Here is an 18,094-nt window from a genome sequence, read left to right on the forward strand (position 1 = left end):
CAGTGAAGCCGTCCGGGCCAGGACTTTTTTTTGTTGGGAGTTTTTTGATTACCGTTTCAATCTCTTTTTTTGTTATGGGTCTATTTAGTTGTTCTGCTTCTGAATGTGTTAGTTTAGGTAGGTAGTGTTTTTCAAGGAATTCATCCATTTCTTCTAGGTTTTCAAATTTGTTAGAGTACAATTTTTCATAATAATCTGAAATGATTCTTTTAATTTCATTTGGTTCTGTTGTGATGTGGTCCTTCTCATTTCTTATTCGGGTTATTTGTTTCCTTTCCTGTATTTCTTTAGTCAGTCTAGCCAATGGTTTATCAATTTTGTTAATTTTTTCAAAGAACCAGCTTTTGGCTTTGTTAATTCTTTCAATTGTTTTTCTGTTCTCTAATTCATTTAGTTCAGCTCTAATTTTTATTATTTGTTTTCTTCTGGTGCCTGATGGATTCTTTTGTTGCTCACTTTCTATTTGTTCAAGTTGTAGGGACAGTTCTCTGATTTTGGCTCTTTCTTCTTTTTGTATGTGTGCATTTATTGATATAAATTGACCTCTGAGCACTGCTTTTGCTGTGTCCCAGAGGTTTTGATAGGAAGTATTTTCATTCTCGTTGCTGTCTATGAATTTCCTTATTCCCTCCTTGATGTCTTCTATAACCCAGTCTTTTTTCAGGAGGGTATTGTTCATTTTCCAAGTATTTGATTTCTTTTCCCTCGTTCTTCTGTTATTGATCTCTAGTTTTATTGCCTTGTGGTCTGAGAAGATGCTTTGTAATATTTCGATGTTTTGGACTCTGCAAAGGTTTGTTTTATGACCTAATATGTGGTCTATTCTAGAGAATGTTCCATGTGCGCTAGAAAAAAAAGTATATTTTGCAGCAGTTGGGTGGAGAGTTCTGTATAAGTCAATGAGGTCAAGTTGGTTGATTGTTGTAATTAGATCTTCCGTGTCTCTGTTGAGCTTCTTACTGGATGTCCTGTCCTTCTCCGAAAGGGGTGTGTTGAAGTCTCCTACTATAATTGTGGAGGTATCTATCTCGCTTTTCAGTTCTGTTAAAATTTGATTTATATATCTTGCAGCCCTGTCATTGGGTGCGTAAATATTTAATATGGTTATGTCTTCCTGATCAATTGTCCCTTTTATCATTATATAGTGTCCTTCTTTATCCTTTGTGGTGGATTTAAGTCTAAAGTCTATTTTGTCAGAAATTAATATTGCTACTCCTCTTCTTTTTTGCTTATTGTTTGCTTGATATACTTTTTTCCATCCTTTGAGTTTTAGTTTGTTTGTGTCTCTAAGTCTAAGGTGTGTCTCTTGTAGGCAGCATATAGATGGATCGTGTTTCTTTATCCAGTCTGTGACTCTCTGTCTCTTTATTGGTGCATTTAGTCCATTTACATTCAGGGTAATTATAGATAAATAAGTTTTTAGTGCTGTCATTTTGATGCCTTTTTATGTGTGTTGTTGACAATTTCATTTTTCCACATACTTTTTTGTGCTGAGGCGTTTTTCTTAGTAAATTGTGAGATCCTCACTTTCATAGTGTTTGACTTTATGTTAGTTGAGTCGTTACGTTTTTCTTGGTTTTTGTCTTGAGTTATAGAGTTGTTATACCTTTTTGTGGTTACCTCATTATATACCCCTATTTTTCTAAGTAAAAACCTAACTTGTATTGTTCTATATCGCCTTGTATCACTCTCCATATGGCAGTTCAATGCCTCCTGTATTTAGTCCCTCTTTTTGATTATTGTGATCTTTTACCTATTGACTTCCATGATTCCCTGTTATGTGTATTTTTTTTTAATTAATCTTAATTTGTTTGTTTTTGTGATTTCCCTATTTGAGTTGATATCAGGACGTTCTGTTTTGTGACCTTGTGTTGTGCTGATATCTGATATTATTGGTTCCCTGACCAAACAATATCCTTTAGTATTTCTTGTAGCTTTGGTTTGGTTTTTGCAAATTCTCTAAACTTGTGTTTGTCTGTAAATATCTTAATTTCGCCTTCATATTTCAGAGAGAGTTTTGCTGGATATATGATCCTTGGTTGGCAGTTCTTCTCCTTCAGTGTTCTGTATATGTCGTCCCATTCCCTTCTTGCCTGCATGGTTTCTGCTGAGTAGTCAGAACATATTCTTATTGATTCTCCCTTGAAGGAAACCTTTCTTTTCTCCCTGGCTGCTTTTAAAATTTTCTGTTTATCTTTGGTTTTGGTGAGTTTGATGATAATATGTCTTGGTGTTTTTCTTTTTGGATCAATCTTAAATGGGGTTCGATGAGCATCTTGGATAGATATCCTTTCGTCTTTCAGGATGTCAGGGAAGTTTTCTGTCAGAAGTTCTTCAACTATTTTCTCTGTGTTTTCTGTCCCCCCTCCCTGTTCTGGGACTCCAATCACCCGCAGGTTATCCTTCTTGATAGAGTCCCACATAATTCTTAGGGTTTCTTCATTTTTTTTAATTCTTTTATCTGATTTTTTTTCAGCTATGTTGGTGTTGATTCCCTGGTCCTCCAGATGTCCCAGTCTGCATTCTAATTGCTCGAGTCTGCTCCTCTGACTTCCTAGTGTGTTGTCTAATTCTGTTATTTTATTGTTAATCTTTTGGATTTCTACATGTTGTCTCTCTATGGATTCTTGCAACTTATTAATTTTTCCAGTATGTTCTTGAATAATCTTTTTGAGTTCTTCAACAGTTTTATCAGTGTGTTCCTTGGCTTTTTCTGCAGATATCCTAATTTCATTTGTGATATCATTAAGCATTCTGTAAATTAGTTTTTTATATTCTGTATCTGATAATTCCAAAATTGTATCTTCATTTGGGAAAGATTTTGATTCTTTTGTTTGGGGAGTTGGAGAAGCTGTCACGGTCTGCTTCTTTAAGTGGTTTGATATGGATTGTTGTCTCCGAGCCATCACTGGGAAACTAGTTTTTCCAGAAAATCCGCTAAAAAAAAAACTGCAGTCAGATCCCTATCAGAGTTCTCCCTCTGGCTCAGGCTATTCAGATGTTAATGAAGCCGCCTGGGGAGGGTGGGGGAGGGAACAGAGAGATAGGAGAGTAGCACTTCAGAATATAGCCAGAGTTGCTTGTCTTGCTTGGAAAGACTATTATATCTGAGATTCCCGCGGGCGCGTCGCCTATGTGTGCTGTCTGTGTGGAGATTGCCCCCGGGGGGTCTGGCCCGCTGGAGTCACGGTCAGATCCTCCGCTTCCAGCCCCACGCCCAGCGTCAAGGCTCCCCTACTGGGACGGTGCACTCTCGACTCCAAAATCAGTCGCTGCCTCCCGGGGACTTCTCGTCCCTCCAGCCGCGTGGCCGTGCCGTCCCCGTGAACCAGGTGGGCCCCCTCCCGGGGTTAGTTCAGATGGGTGGAGTAGCTCCCCGTGCTTGTGCCGCGACCGAGTGTCCCGGCTGGAACGCTGTTCTCCCCGCTCCAATACCAGTCGCTGCCTCCCGGGGACTTCTCCTACCGGCTGCGTCCCACGCCGCCCGCGCGACCCGGATGGTCACCTTCCCGGGGTTAGTTCAGGGGGTGGAGCAACTCTCCGTGTTTATGGCGTACCTGCGTGCAGTCCAAATCCCTGTGGGACGGTTCCCCGGCTCGGGTGCTGCTCTTTCTGCTCCAAGATCAGTCACTGCCTCCCGGGGACTTCTCCTAACGGCTGCGTCCCACGCCGCACGTGGAACCGGCTAGTCCCCCTCCCGGGGTTAGTTCAGGGGGGTGGAGCAGGTCTCTGTGCTTGTGCCGTACCTGACTGGTATGCTGGCTCCAGGCTCTGGAAACAATCGCTGCTTCCCCGTATTAGTTCGTTCTCCGTCTCTAAATCTGTGTTTGTTGTTCAGGGTTCGTAGATTGTTATGTATGTGATCGATTCACTTGTTTTTCCGTGTCTTTGTTGTAAGAGGGATCCGAGGTAGCGTCTGCCTAGTCCGCCATCTTGGCTCCGCCTCCCCAACTTTTTAAAATTTTTTTATTGTGCTTTAAGTGAAAGTTTATAGTTCAAGTTAGTTTCTCATACAAAAAATTATACACACATTGTTATGTGACCTTTGTTGCTCTCCCTATAATGTGAGAGCACACTCCTCCCTTCCACCCTGTATTTCCCATGTTTTTTTTTATTCAACCAGCTCCTGTCCCTTTCTGTCTTCCTGTCCTGCTTCTGGACAGGAGCTGCCCATTCACTGTCATGTATCTACTTGAGCCAAGAAGCACACTCTTCAAAAATATTATTTTACATTTTATATTTTGAGTCCAGTCTAGTCTTTGTCTGAAGAGTTGCCTTTGGGAATGGTTTTAGTTTTGGGCCAACAGAGAGTCCAGGGGCCATGTCTTCTGGGGTCCCTCCAGTCTCAGCCAGTCCATTAAGTCTGATCTGTTTACTAGAATTTGAGGTCTGACCCCACTTTTCTCCTGCTCCATCAGCGACTCTCTGTTGTGTTCCCTGTCAGAGCGGTCATTGGTGGTAGACAGGCACCATCTAGTTCTTCTGTTCTCAGGCTGATGGAGTCTCTGGTTGATGTGGCCCTTTCTGTGTCTTGGGCTCATTTTTTCCTTGTGTCTTTGGTGTTCTTCATTCTCCTTTGCTCCAGGTGGGTTGGGACAAATTGATACATCTTAGATGGCTGCTTGCTAACTTTTAAGACCCCAGATGCTACTTATCAAAGTGGGATGCAGAGCATTTTCTTAATACACTTTGTTATGCCAGTTGACCTAGATGTCCCCTGAAGCCATGGTCCCCAGGCCCCCGCCTCCCCGCCCCACGACTCTATCCCTCAAAGTGTTGTGTCGTATTCAGGAAACTTCTTAGCTTTTGGTTTAGTCCAGTTGTGCTGATTCCCCCGTATTGTGTGTTGTCCTTCCCTTCACCTAAGATAATTCTCGTCTACTACCTAGTTAGTGAATACTCCTCTCCCTCTCTCCTCACCCTCGTAACCATCAAAGAATGTTTTCTTCTGTGTTTAAAGCCTATTCCTGAGTTCTTATAACAGAACTGTCATATAGTATTTGTTCTTCTGCGACTGACTAATTTCACTCAGCATAATGCCTTCCAGATTCCTCCATGTTATGATGTGTTTCACGGATTCATCCTTGTTCTTTATCATTGTGTAGTAGTCCATGGTGTGAATATACCATAATTTGTTTATCCATTTGTCCATTGATGGGTACTTAGTTGTTTCCATGTTTTTTTTTTTAATTTTTTAAATTGTACTTTAGATGAAGGCTTATAGAACAAACTAGTTTCTCATTAAACAGTTAGTGTAACATATTGTTTTATGACATTGGTTAACAACTCCACGACATGTCAACACTCTCCCTTCTCAACCTTGGGTCCTCTATTACCAGCTTTCCTGTTCCCTCCTGCCTTCTAGTCCTTGCCCCAGGGCTGGTGTTCCCCTTTAGGCTTGTTTTGTTTTATGGGCCTGTCCAATCTTTGGCTAAAGGTTGAACCTAGGAGTCACCTCATTACTGAAGCTGAAACAGTGTCCGGGGGCCATACTCTCAGGGTTTCTCCAGTCTGTGTCAGGTTTTCCTTTTTCTCCAGCTCTGTCTAGGACTCTCTGTTGTGATCCCTGTCAGAGCAGTCAGTGGTGGTAGCTGGGCACCGGACTAGTTGTACTGAACTCTGTCTGGTGGAGATGTTGGTGAATGTGGTCCATTAGTCCTTTGAACTAATCTTCCCCTTGGATCTTTACTTTTCTTTGTTTTCCCTTACTCCCAAAGGGGTGAGACCAATGGAATATCCTAGATGGCTGCTCACAGCCTTTAAGAACCCAGGCACTAATCACTGAAGTAGAATGTAGAACATTTTCTTTATAAACTATGTTATGCCAATTGAGCTAGATTTCTCTGGAGACCATGGTGCCCACAGCACTCAGCCAAGAAATTCTGTCCCTCAGGAAGTCTGGATGTGTCTGTGGAGCTGCCATGACCTTGCCTTGCACAAATTGTGTCGGCTTCCCTAGTGTTGTGTGCTGTCTTACCCTTCACCAAAGTTACCACTTATCTATTGTCTATTTAGTGTTTTTCCATCCCTACCCTTCCCTTCCCTCATAACCATCAAAGATTATTTTTTGTGTGTAAACCTTTCAATGAGTTTTTACAGTAGTGATTTCATACAGTATTTGTCCCTTCGTGATTGACTTATTTCACTCAGCATAATGCCTTCCAGATTCATCCATGTTATGAGATACTTCACAGATTGATCTTGTTCTTTATTGTTGCATAAAACTCCATGTGTGTATGTGCCACCTTTTGTTTATCCGTTCATCTGTTGATGGGCATCTAGGTTGTTTGCATCTTTTTGCTATTGTGAACAATGGTGCAATGAACATGGGTGTGCATATGTCTATTCATGTGACAACTTTTATTTCTCTAGGATGTATTCCAAGGAATGGAATTGCTGGATCATATGGTATTTCTATTTCTAGCTTTCTAAGGAAGCACCATATCGTTTTCCACAATGGTTGTATCATTTTGTATCCCCACCAGCAGTGCATTAGGAGTTCCACTCTCCCAGCAGCCTCTCCAGCATTTGTTATTTTATGTTTTTTTGATTTGTGCCAGTAATTCTGGGGTGAGATGGTATTTCCTTGTGGTTTTGATTTGCATTTCTCTAATGGCTGGTTATGACGAGCATTTTCTCATGTGTCAGCTGGCCTCTTGAATGTCTTCTTTGGTGAATCGTCTGTTCATTTCCTTTGCCCATTTTTTTAAGTGGATTTTTTTTTTTTTTTGGTAGAGGTATTGGATTTTCTTGTAGATTTTAGAAATTAGACCTTTGTCTGATTTGTAATAGCCAAAAATTTCTTTCATTCTGTAGTTTCTCTTTTTATTCTTTTGGTGAATTTTTTTGATGAGTATAAGTGTTTAATTTTTAGAAGATTCCAGTTGTCTAGGTTTTCTTCTGGAGCTTGTGTGTTGTTGGTTGTGGTTTGTATCCTGTTAATGCCATGTATTAGAGCCTCTAGCGTTGGTCCTATTTTTTGGTTTATGAACTTCGTAGTTTTTGGCTTTATATTTATGTCTTTGGTCCATTTTGAGTTAGTTTTTGTATATGGTATGAGGTATGGGTCCTCTTTCATTTTTTTGCAGATGGACATCCAGTTTTGCCAGCACCATTTGTTAAAAAGACTGTCTTTTCCCAATTTGGTGGACTTTGGGTCCTTGTCAAAGATAGGGTGACCATAGGTGGATAGATTTACATCTGGGTTCTCAATTCCATTCCTTTGGTCAATGTATCTGTCAGTATGCCAGTACCAGGTTGTTTTGACTACCGTAGCTGAGTAGCAGGTTCTGAGGTCAGGTAGTGCAAGTCCTTCTAATTTCTTCTTCTTCGATACTGCTTTATTTATCCGGGGCCTCTTCCCTTTCCACATAAAGTTAATGATAAGTTTTTACATCTCCTCAAAGAAGGTTGTTGGTATGTGGATTGGGATTACACTTTATTTGTAAATTGTTTTGGGTAGAATTGTCATTTTCACAATGTTGAGTCTACCTATGCATGAGCATGGTATGTTTTTCCATTTATGTAGATCTCTTTGGTTTCTTGCAGTAGTGTTTTGTAGTTTTCTTTCTACAGGTCCTTTACATCCATGGTTAGATTTATTCATAAGTTTTTTTTGTTTGTTTGTTTGTTTTCTTTTAGGGGCTATTATAAATGGTATCGTTCTCCTGATTTCCTTTTCAACGTTGTCTTTATTGGTGTAGAGGAATCCAACTGATTTTCGTATGTTTATCTTGTACCCTGCTACTCTGTTGAATCTTTCTATTAGTCCCAGTAGTTTTCTCGTGGAGTCTTTTAGGTTTTCTATGTATAGTATCATATCATCCGCAAGTGGGGACAGTTTAACTTCTTCATTACCAATGTGGATGTCCTTTATTTCTTTTTCTTGCCTTATTGCTCCAGCTAGAACTTGATAAATAGGAGTGGTGCTAAAGGGCATCCTTGCCTTGTTCCTGTTCTCAAGGGGAATGTTTTCAACCTCTCTCCATTAAGAATGATGCTGGCCATTGGTTTTGCATAGATGCCATTTATTACATTGAGAAATATCCCTTCTCTACTTATTTTATTGAGAGTTTTTATCAGGATTGGGTGTTGGACTTTGTCAAATGCCTTTTCTATGTCGATTGAGATGATCATGTGATTATTTTTTTCATTTTGTTTATGTGGTGGATTATGCTGATTGATTTTCTAATGTTGAACCATCTTTGCATACCTGTTATGAATCATACTTGGTCAGGGTGTATTTTTTATATATATTATACTGAATTCTATTGGCTAGAATTTTGTGGAAAATTTTTGCCTCTATATTCAAGAGAGATATTTGTTTGTAATTTTCTTTTTTTTTTTTTGTGGTATCTTTGCCTGGTTTTGGTATCAGGGTTATGCTGGCTTCATGGAATGAATTCGTAAGTATCACTTTCTTTTCTATGTTCTAAAACAGTCTGAGTAGTACTGGTGTAAGCTCTTCTCTGAATGTTTGGTAGAATTCTCCAGTGAAGTGATCTGGACCAGAGGTTTTTTTTGTTGTTGTTGATTGGACTTTTTTTTTTTCATTGTCTTTTCAATCTCTTCTCTTGTTATGGGTCTGTTCAGATTTTCAACAGCATTTTCTGTAAGTTTGGGTAGGTAGTGTGTTTCTAGTAATTTGTTTATTTCCTCTATGTTTTCAAATTTGTTGGAGTGTAGTTTTTCATGATACTCTGTTATGATTCTTTTTCTTTCAGTTGTGTCTGTTGCAATGTTCCCAATTTCATTTATTTGGGTTATTTGTGTCCTCTCCTGTTTTTCTTTTGTCAGTTTGACCAGTGGTTTGTTGATTTTGTTGATCGATTCAAAGATCCAACTTCTGGTTTTGTCGATGCTTTCTATTGTTTTTCTATTCTCTATTTCATTTATTTCTGCTCTAATCTTTGTTATTTTCTTTCTTCTGGTTGCTGAGGGCTTCTTTTCCTGTTCTCTTTTTATTTGTTCAAGTTGTGCAGCTGATGTTTTGATTCTGTCCCTTCTTTTTTGATGTGTGCATCTATTGCTATAAATTGACCTCTGAACCCTGCCTTTGCTGTGTCCCAAAGGTTTTGGTATGAAGTGTTTTCATTCTTGTTTGATTCTAGGTAATTTTTTTAGTTCCATCTCTGATTTCTTGTATTACCCAGTGATTTTTAAGCAGGGTGTTATTCAGTTTCCATGTAATTGATTTTTTTCCCTTGCTCTTCCTGTTGTTAATTTCTACATCAATGTCTTTGTGGTCAGAGAAGATATTTTGTGTTATCTCAGTGTTTTGGATTTTGTTGAGGGTTGCTCTGTGGCCTAAGATGTGGTCTATTCTGGAGAACATTCCATGTACATTGGAAAAGAATACATACTTTAGCTGTTGGGTGGAGTGTTCTATATATGTCTATGACGTCAAGTTGGCTGGTTATGCCCTTCAGGTCTTCTGTGTCTTTGTTGAGTTTTTTTCTAGATGTTCTGTCCTTTACAGAGAGTGGTACATTGAAGTCTCCTACTATTATTGTGGAACTGTCAATTTCTGTTTTCAGTGCTGTTAGAGTTTGTTTTATGTATTTTGGAGCCCTGTCATTGGGTGCATAGATGTTTATTATGGTTAAGTCTTCATGATGGATCATCCCTTTAATCACTATATAGTGTTCTTTGTCTTTTATAATGGTTTTTGTTTTAAAGTCTGTTTTGTCTTATATTAATATCACAAAACCTGCTCTTCTTTGGTAATTATTTGCTTGGTATATTTTTTCCATCCTTTGATTTTTAATAAATTTATGTCTTTTTTTTCTGAGGTGTGGGTGTGTCTCTTGTAGGCACCAAATTGATGGATCTTTTTTTTTTTTTTAATCCATTCTGTCACTCTGTGTTTGTTTATGGGCGCATTTATGCTATTTATATTCAGTGTAATTATTGATAGCTGTGAGTTTATTGCTGTCATTTTGTAGAGCTTTTTTGTGTGTGTGTGTGTGGTGCTGACATTTTCTTTGTTCCTCTTACTCTCCTGTACTGAGTTCCTCTTGTTTGTAGATTTCTTTTTCATTTCTTTTGTTTTTGTAGATTTTGTTTTTACTGAGACTTTATGTTTCTCTTCTTTATTTTGATTACTAGGTTTGTTAGCTTTCTTTTGGTTACCTTGAAATTTACCCCTATCTTCCTAGATTTGAACCAGTCTATTATTACTTGGTATCGCCTCGCCTTCCTCTGCATTAGAAAGTCCTATACCTACACTGTTCATTCCCTCTTTTATTGCTGTGACATTGTTATCATTTACAGATTAACCTCTCTGGTTCCCTGCTGTAATTCTTTTGGTTTTTAATAGTCCTTGAGAGTTCATTTCTTAGGTTAGTATCTTGCTGGGACCATTTTACATCCTAGATTAAGGCTGAGGTCTGCTGTCATTTCTTCTCAGACTGAAGGACTTCCTTTAATAATTCTTGGAATTTTGGTTTGGTTTTTACACATTCCCTTAATGTCTGTTTATCTGGAAATGGCCTAATTTCCTACCATATTTGAATGAGAGCTTTGCAGGATATAGTATTCTTTTTTGGCAATTTTTTTCTTTCAAGGTTTTATATATGTCATACTATTGCCTTTCTGTCTGCATGGTTTCTGCCAAGTAATCAGAGTTTAGTCTAATTGTTTCTCCTCTGTATGTGACTTTTTTTCTCAAACTGCTCTAAGGATTTTTTCTTTGTCTTTGGTTTTAGCAAGTGTGATTATGATATGCTTTTGTGATTTTCTTTTGGGATGTATACTCTATGCAGCTTGTTGAACTTCTTGGATGGTCATCTTTTCATCTTTCATGATATTTGGGAAGTTTTCATCAGCAATTCTTCAATGTTCCTCTGTATGTTTTCCATTTTCTCCCCCTGTTCTGTAACTCCAATCACTCAAAAATTTTTGCTTTTGATTGTATCCCACATAATTCTCAGGCTTTCTCCATCTTTCTTCTTTTTGTTTCTGATTTTTCTTCAGACAGAGTTGTGTCCAAGTGTTTGTCTTCCACTTTGCTGATCTTGTCTTCCATCATTTCAGACCTGCTCCCCAGTCCTTCTATGAGACTGTCCATTTCTGAAATCTTGTTTATGTTTTGGATTTCGAGTTGTTGTTGTGTATGATTTTTAGTTTTTAATTTATTTTGACATTTTGTTCCTGTATTATTTTCCTGAATTCTCTGTTTTTTGTCTGTATTTGCCACGAATTTGTCTGCCTTTTCAATTAATTTGTCTATTTTTTCCTTATTTTTGTCTGCTTTTTGCTTCAACTCTTGGATAACTGAATATTAGAGATTTAAATTCCCTATCAGGTAGTTTGGGAAACTCTGGTGGCTTAGTTGTTAGATGCTAAAGCTGCTAACCCAAGGGTCGGCAGTTCAAATCTGCCAGGCGCTCCTTGGAAACTCTATGGGACAATTCTACTCTGTCCTAAAGGATCGCTATGAGTCAGAATCGACTTGACGGCACTGGGTTTGGTTTTTTGGTTTATCAGATAGTCTAGTGCCTTTTCTTCTACAGGAAAGGCATCTGGTGTTTTATCTTGGATCCCTACTGGAACCATTCTTTTTTTAAGATGTTATAATATTGTCTGCTGTCTTCAGGAAATTCAGTAGTTATTCTCTTCATTTATTGGTTGTAGTTCTGTCTTGCCTTTTTTTTGTTTTATTTGGTTATATCTGAGCAGACAGGCTGTGTGTTCTTTGATGTTTACTCATCTTTGGCCACAGTACTTTTCATCTCCTTGTCCAGTGGGCAGGGCCAGTCACTCAGCTTTGGTGAACTAGGGCTGTTCTAGCTGAAAGCGAGGGGCTGGAATGGGTTCTTTGTGACATGTACTAGGGTCAACAGTGTGGGCCGGGAATCAGTGCTGGGGAGGTTCCAGTAGCCCATGCCTGTGCTGCTCAGGGGTATGATGTTCAGCACATGGTGAAAGTAAGCAGGAAGGAGGAGGGAGGTTGTGATGTGTGGAGCTAATATGGCTATGGGACAGAGGAGAGAAAGAGGAACAGGAGCCAAAAACAAACAAGCACACACACAAAAGAAAAGAGTGCTAAGGAAGCTTGCTGTTGGAGTGGCGAGGTGAGAAATGGAGAAAAACAAAAAGGAAAATATAGAAAAGGGAAAAATAACTAGATAATAATTCGGAAAAGAAAAGCCTCAGGGTACCCACCAGTGCAGCTGCAAAGACTGGGGCAATGGCTCCCAGACTGAGCAATATACCCTGTCTAGAGGCGGTAGAGATGTCACACAGCACGAGGTATTCTGGAGACAGGAATAGAAGACAGGAATAGAAGTATAGAGAGGCAAGAACTGAGAAATGAAGAAAGACAGAAAGGAAAAAAAGAGAAAAAAAGAAAAAGGAAATGCCCCTAGTTATCCCACCTACATGGCTGTACAGATTGGGGAGTGGCTCCTAAGTGATGCAGTGCAGCCTTGCTAGAAGGGGCTCCCAAGCTGTGAAAAGAAAGAGAAAACAAAACAGAACAAATCAAAACAAAGCAAAAAAAAAAAAAAAGCCCAAGTGATCCAACCAGCATGGTGTCACGGGCCAGGGGAGTGGTTCCCCAGTCAAGGGGTGCTTCATGGCCTTTCAAGAGGAAGCAAAGATGGCACATGGAGTCAGATGTTCAAGACAAAGGAGGGTTAGGTGGTGGGAGGAAGAGAAGAAACTAACAGAAACAGAATAAAGCAACATCAGCACAGACAAATGGCACTCAGAGAGCCAGCCAGTGTGGATGGGGTAAACCCAAGGGACTCAGGTGAATCCAAGTGACCCAGGTCTGAAGCAGTTTCCTCTGGACCAAGAGACACTGGCCAGCAGGAAACAAAGGAACCTGAGGGGTGGGGGTAAGGGTGGGGGTTAGGAAAATGTATATCGTTTGTTACTGGGTGCTGTGTCTCCTGCTGGGAACTTCATGAAGCTGCCTTCCCATACTCCCTGTCTGCCAATCTCTGATGTGGGTGGGGCAAGCCCAAGTAGCATGGATGCTGCAGTTCCCGGCCAGCCAATCCACTGTTACCAGCCGGAAAGCACAGAGGTAGAACAGCAGGGAGAGGATGGGCGGTGGGAAAGTGTGTATCACTGGTTACCAAATGCTCTGTCTCTTGCTGGGAGCACCGCAAAGCTGCTTTACTGTGCTCCCTGTCCACCGATCTCTGAAAGGAGTCCAAGATGGCGAACCTGTGCTGCATTAGCTGATAGGGGACCTCCACACTTGTATCTCTCCTCACTGTTCTCTGTCACATTCTTACTCTATTTGGTGCTTAGCTGAGTTGCTTATCTCTTCATTTGACACCCTGGGTTGCAGGACTGACATTTGTCTCTGCTTTACTTAGTTTTCAGGTCTTTGCTATGGAGGGATGGCATGGAGCTTCTGTCTACAGTGCCATGTTGGCTGGAAGTCCCTGTTTCCATCTTTTTGCTATTGTGCACAGTACTGCAATGAACATGGGTGTGCATATATCTATTCATGTGGAGGCTCTTATTCCTCTAGGATATATTCCAAGGAGTGGGATTGCTGGATCATATGATATTTCTGTGTTTAGCTTTCTAAGGAAGTGTCAAATCAATTTCCAAAATGGTCATACCATTTTACATTCCCACCAGCAGTGTATAAGTGTTTCTGTCTCTACACAACCTCTCCAATGTTTATTATTTTCTGTGTTTTGGATTAATACTAGCCAGCCTTGTTGGGGTGAGATAGTATCTCATTGTAGTTTTGATTTGCATTTCTCTAATGGCTAATGATCTTGAGCATTTCCTCATGTATCTGTTATCTGCCTGAATGTTTTCTTTGGTGAAGTGCCTGTTCATATCTTTTGCCCAATTTTTAATTGGGTTATTTGTCTTTTTTGTTGAGATTTTGCAGTAATTTAGATTTTAGAGATTAGATGCTGATAGCATTTGTTGTAGCCAATTTTTTTTTTCCCAGTCTGTAGGTTGTCTTTTTACTTTTTTGGTGAAGTCTTTGGATGAGCATAAGTGTTTGATTTTTAGGAGCTCCTAGTCGGAATAGACTCGACAGCACTGGGTTTTTTTAGTCATCTAATTACTAATTAGTCATCTAATTTCTCTTCTGGTGTTTGTGCATTGTTAGTAGTGTTTTGTAGTCTGTTTATGCCATGTATTAGGACTCCTAGAGTTGTTCCTGTTTTTTATACCATGATCTTTAGATTGTATATTCAGGTCTTTGATCCATTTTGAGTTAGTTTCTGTGCATAGTGTGAGGTATGGGCCTTACTTCATTTTTTTTGCAGGTGGATATCCAGTTATGCCAGCACCATCTGTTAAAGACACTGTCTTTTCCCAAATTAACAAACTTTGTGCCTTTGTCAAACATCAGCTATTCATAGGTGAATGAATTGATGTCTAGATTCTCAATTTTGTTCCACTGGTCTATGTACCTGTTGTTGCACCAGTACCAGGCTGTTTTGACTATTGTGGCAGTATAATAGGTTCTAAAATCAAGTAGTTTGAGGCCTTCGACTTTGTTCTTTTTCAGTAATGCTTTTCTCATCCGGGGCTTCCTCCCTTTCCATATGAAGCTGGTGATTTTTTTCTCCATCTCATTAAAAAATGTCATTGGAATTTGGATTGGAATTACATTGTATCTGTAGATCACTTTGGGTAGATTAGACATTTTCACAATGTTGAGTCTTCCTATCCATGAGCAAGGTATGTTTTTCCACTACATAGGTCTCTTTTGTTTTCTTACAGCAGTGTCTTGTAGTTTTCTTTGCATAGGTCTTTTACATCTCTGGTTAGATTTATCCCTAAGTGTTTTATCTTCTTGGGGGTTATTGTAAATGGTATTGATTTGGTGATTTCCTCTTCGAAGTTCTCTTTGTTGATGTAGAGGAATCCAACTGATTTTTGTAGGTTTATCTTGTATCCTGATACTTTGTTGAAATCTTCTATTAGTTCCAGTAGTATTCTTGTGGATTCTTTGGGGTTATTCTTTGTATAAGGTCATTTCATTTGCAAATAGATATACTTTTACTTCTTCCTTACCAATTTGGATAATGTTTTTTCTTTTTGTAGTCTAATTGCTCTGGCTGGGATCTCCAGCACAATGTTGAATAACAGTGGTGGTAAAGGGCATCCTTGTCTAGTTCCCATTTTCAAGAGGAGTGCTTTCAGACTCTCTCCATTTAGGATGATGTTGGCTGTTGGCTTTGTATAAATGCCTTTTATCGTGTTGATAATTCTTATTTTGCTAAAGTTTTTATCATGAATGGGTATTGGACTGTCTCAAATACCTTTTCTGCATCAATTAATAAGATCATGTGGTTCATGTCTTTTGTTTTATTTACGTGATGGAATACAGTGATTGTTTTTCTAATGTTGAACCATCCCTGCATACCTGGTGTGAATTCTACTTGGTCATGGTGAATTATTTTTTTGATATGTTGTTGAATTCTGTTGGCTAGAATTGTGTTAAGGATGTTTCTGTCTATGTTCATGAGGGTATGTGTGTATAATTTTCTTTTTTGTGGTACGCTTACCTGTTTTTGTTATCGGGGTTATGTTGGCTTCATAGGATGAGTTTGGGAGTATTCCATCTTTTTCTTCACCCTGAAATATCTTTAGTAGTAGTGGTGTTAACTCTTCTCTGAAAGTTTGGTAGATATCTCCAGTGAAGCCATCAGGACCAGGGCTTTTTTATTGTTATTTTTGGGAGTTTTTAAATTACCTTTTAAATCTCTTCTTTTGTTATGGGGTTATTTAGTCATTCTACCTCTGTTTGTGTTAGTTTAGGTAGGTAGTGAGCTCCTAGAAACTTGTCCATTTTCTCTAGGTTTTCAAATTCGTTAGAGTACAATTTCTCTTAGTGTTCTGTTGTGATTCTTTTAATTTGTTCTGTTTCAAAATTGCCCATCTCCTTTCTTATTTGGGTTATTTGCTTACTCCTGTTTTTCTTTTGCCAGTTTGGCCAATAGTTTACTGATTTTGTTGATCTTTTCAAAGAACCAGTTTTTAGTCTTGTTAACTCTTTCAATTGTTTTTGTGTTCTCTTTCATTTAATTCTGCTTTAATTTTTATTATTTACTTTCTTTTGGTGCCCAAAGGCCTCTTTTGCTTCTCTCTTTCTATTTGTTCAAGTCTTAGGGATAATTCTTTGATTTTGGCCGTTTCTTCTTTTTGGATGTTTACATTTATTGCTATAAATTGACCTCTGAGCACTGCTTTAACTGTGTCCCAAAGATTCTGGTAGGATGTGTTTTCATTCGCATTTGATTCTATGAATTTCTTTATTCCATCCTTAGTTTATAACCTAGTATTTTTTGAGCAAGGTGTTGTTCAGTTTCCATGTGTTTGATTTTTTTTTCCTTGCTTTTTCTGTTTTTGATTTCTATTTTCATGGCTTTATGGTCAGAAGAGATGCTTTGTAATATTTTGATGCTTTGCATTCTGTTAAGTCTTGCTTTATGGCCTAATATGTGGTCTATTCTGGAGAATGTTCTATGTGCTTTGGAAAAGAAAGTATACTTGGCTGCTTTTGTGTGGAGTGTTCTGTGTATGTCTGTGAGGTCAGTTTGGTTGATTGTGGCATTTAGATCTTCTGTGTCTTTATTGAGCTTCTTTCTGGATGTTCTGTCCTTCACTGGAAGTGGTGTGTTGAAGTATCCTACTATTATTGTGGAGGTGTCTACCTCTCTTTTCAATGCTATCAGTGTTTGTTTTATGTATTTTGGAGCCCTGTCATTGGGTCCATAAATATTTATTATGGTTATGTCTTCCTGGTATATCGACCCTTTAATCATTTTGTGTTTCTTTTTATGTCTTCCTGGCATATCGACCCTTTAATCATTATATAGTGCCCTTTCTTAACCTTTGTTATGGATTTTACTTTAATGTCTGTTTTCTCAGAAGTTAATGTTGCTACATTGCAAAATGAGTTCATGCTGTCATTTTGGTGTATTATTTTTCATGTGTGTTGTTGACAGTTTATTTGTTCATTTAATTTTCTGTGCTGTCGTTTTTCTTTATGAATTTATTTCATCTTTTTTCTTGTTGATTTTGTATTTGCTGAGTCTTTATGTTTTTCTTGCTTTTTATTTTGATATGTAGGATTGTTAGTTTCCTTTGTGGTTAGCTTAACATTTACCCCTCCCTATTTTTCTAAGTTTAAATCAATCTGATATTTCTTTATTTCCCCTTGACTTCCTCTCCTTATGAAAGGTCTGTGACTACCTTTTTTAGTCACTCTTTTTCATTTTAATGTTGTCACCTTTTACATATTGGCATTTCTGTTTCCCTATTTTCAGTGTTTATCTCTGCTTTGTTTTCGTGACTTCCCTATCTGGGTTGATATCTGGTTGCTCTGTGCTCTGTTCTAGTCTTGGGTTGTTATTGAATGTTATTGATTTTCTAACTGAAGGACTCCCTTTAGTATTTCATGTAAATTTTTTTGCAAATTACCAAAATTTGTATTTATCTGAAAATGCCTTAATTTTGCCATATTTCAGAGACGGTTTTTCTGGATATGTAATTCTTGGCTGCCTTTTTTTTCTTCAAGGATTTATATATATGTCATCCCAATGCCTTCTTGCCTGCATGGCTTCTGCTGAGTAGTCTGAGCTTAGTCTTATTGACTCTTCTTTGTAGGTGCCTTTTTCTTTATCCCTAGCCACTCTTAAAATTCTCTCTTTATCTTGGTTTTGGCAAGATTGATTAAAATATGTCTTGGTGACTTTCTTTTGGGACCTACCTTGTGTGAGGTTCAATGAGCATCTTGAATAGATATCTTCGCATCTTTCACGGTATCAGGGAAGTTTTCTGCTGACAAATGTTCAACACTTTTCTCTGTATTTTCTGTTATCCCCCTCTTCTTGTGCGCCAATCACTTTTAGGTTATTCCTCTTCATAAAGTCCCATGTAATTCTTAGTGTTCATTTTTTTTTTTTAATTCTTTTGTCTTATTTTTCCAAATAAGTTGATGTTAAGTGCTTTATCTTCAGCCGCACTAATGCTGACTTTCATTTCCTCAATTTTCTTCCTATTACTTTCTACTGAATTGCCTAATTCTGAAATTTTATTGTTAATCTTCTGGATTTCTGTTTGCTGTCTCTCTATGGATTCTTGCAGCCTGTTAAAT

The sequence above is a fragment of the Elephas maximus genome, chromosome 2, assembly GCF_024166365.1.
Source record: "Elephas maximus indicus isolate mEleMax1 chromosome 2, mEleMax1 primary haplotype, whole genome shotgun sequence".
NCBI lineage: Eukaryota > Metazoa > Chordata > Mammalia > Proboscidea > Elephantidae > Elephas > Elephas maximus.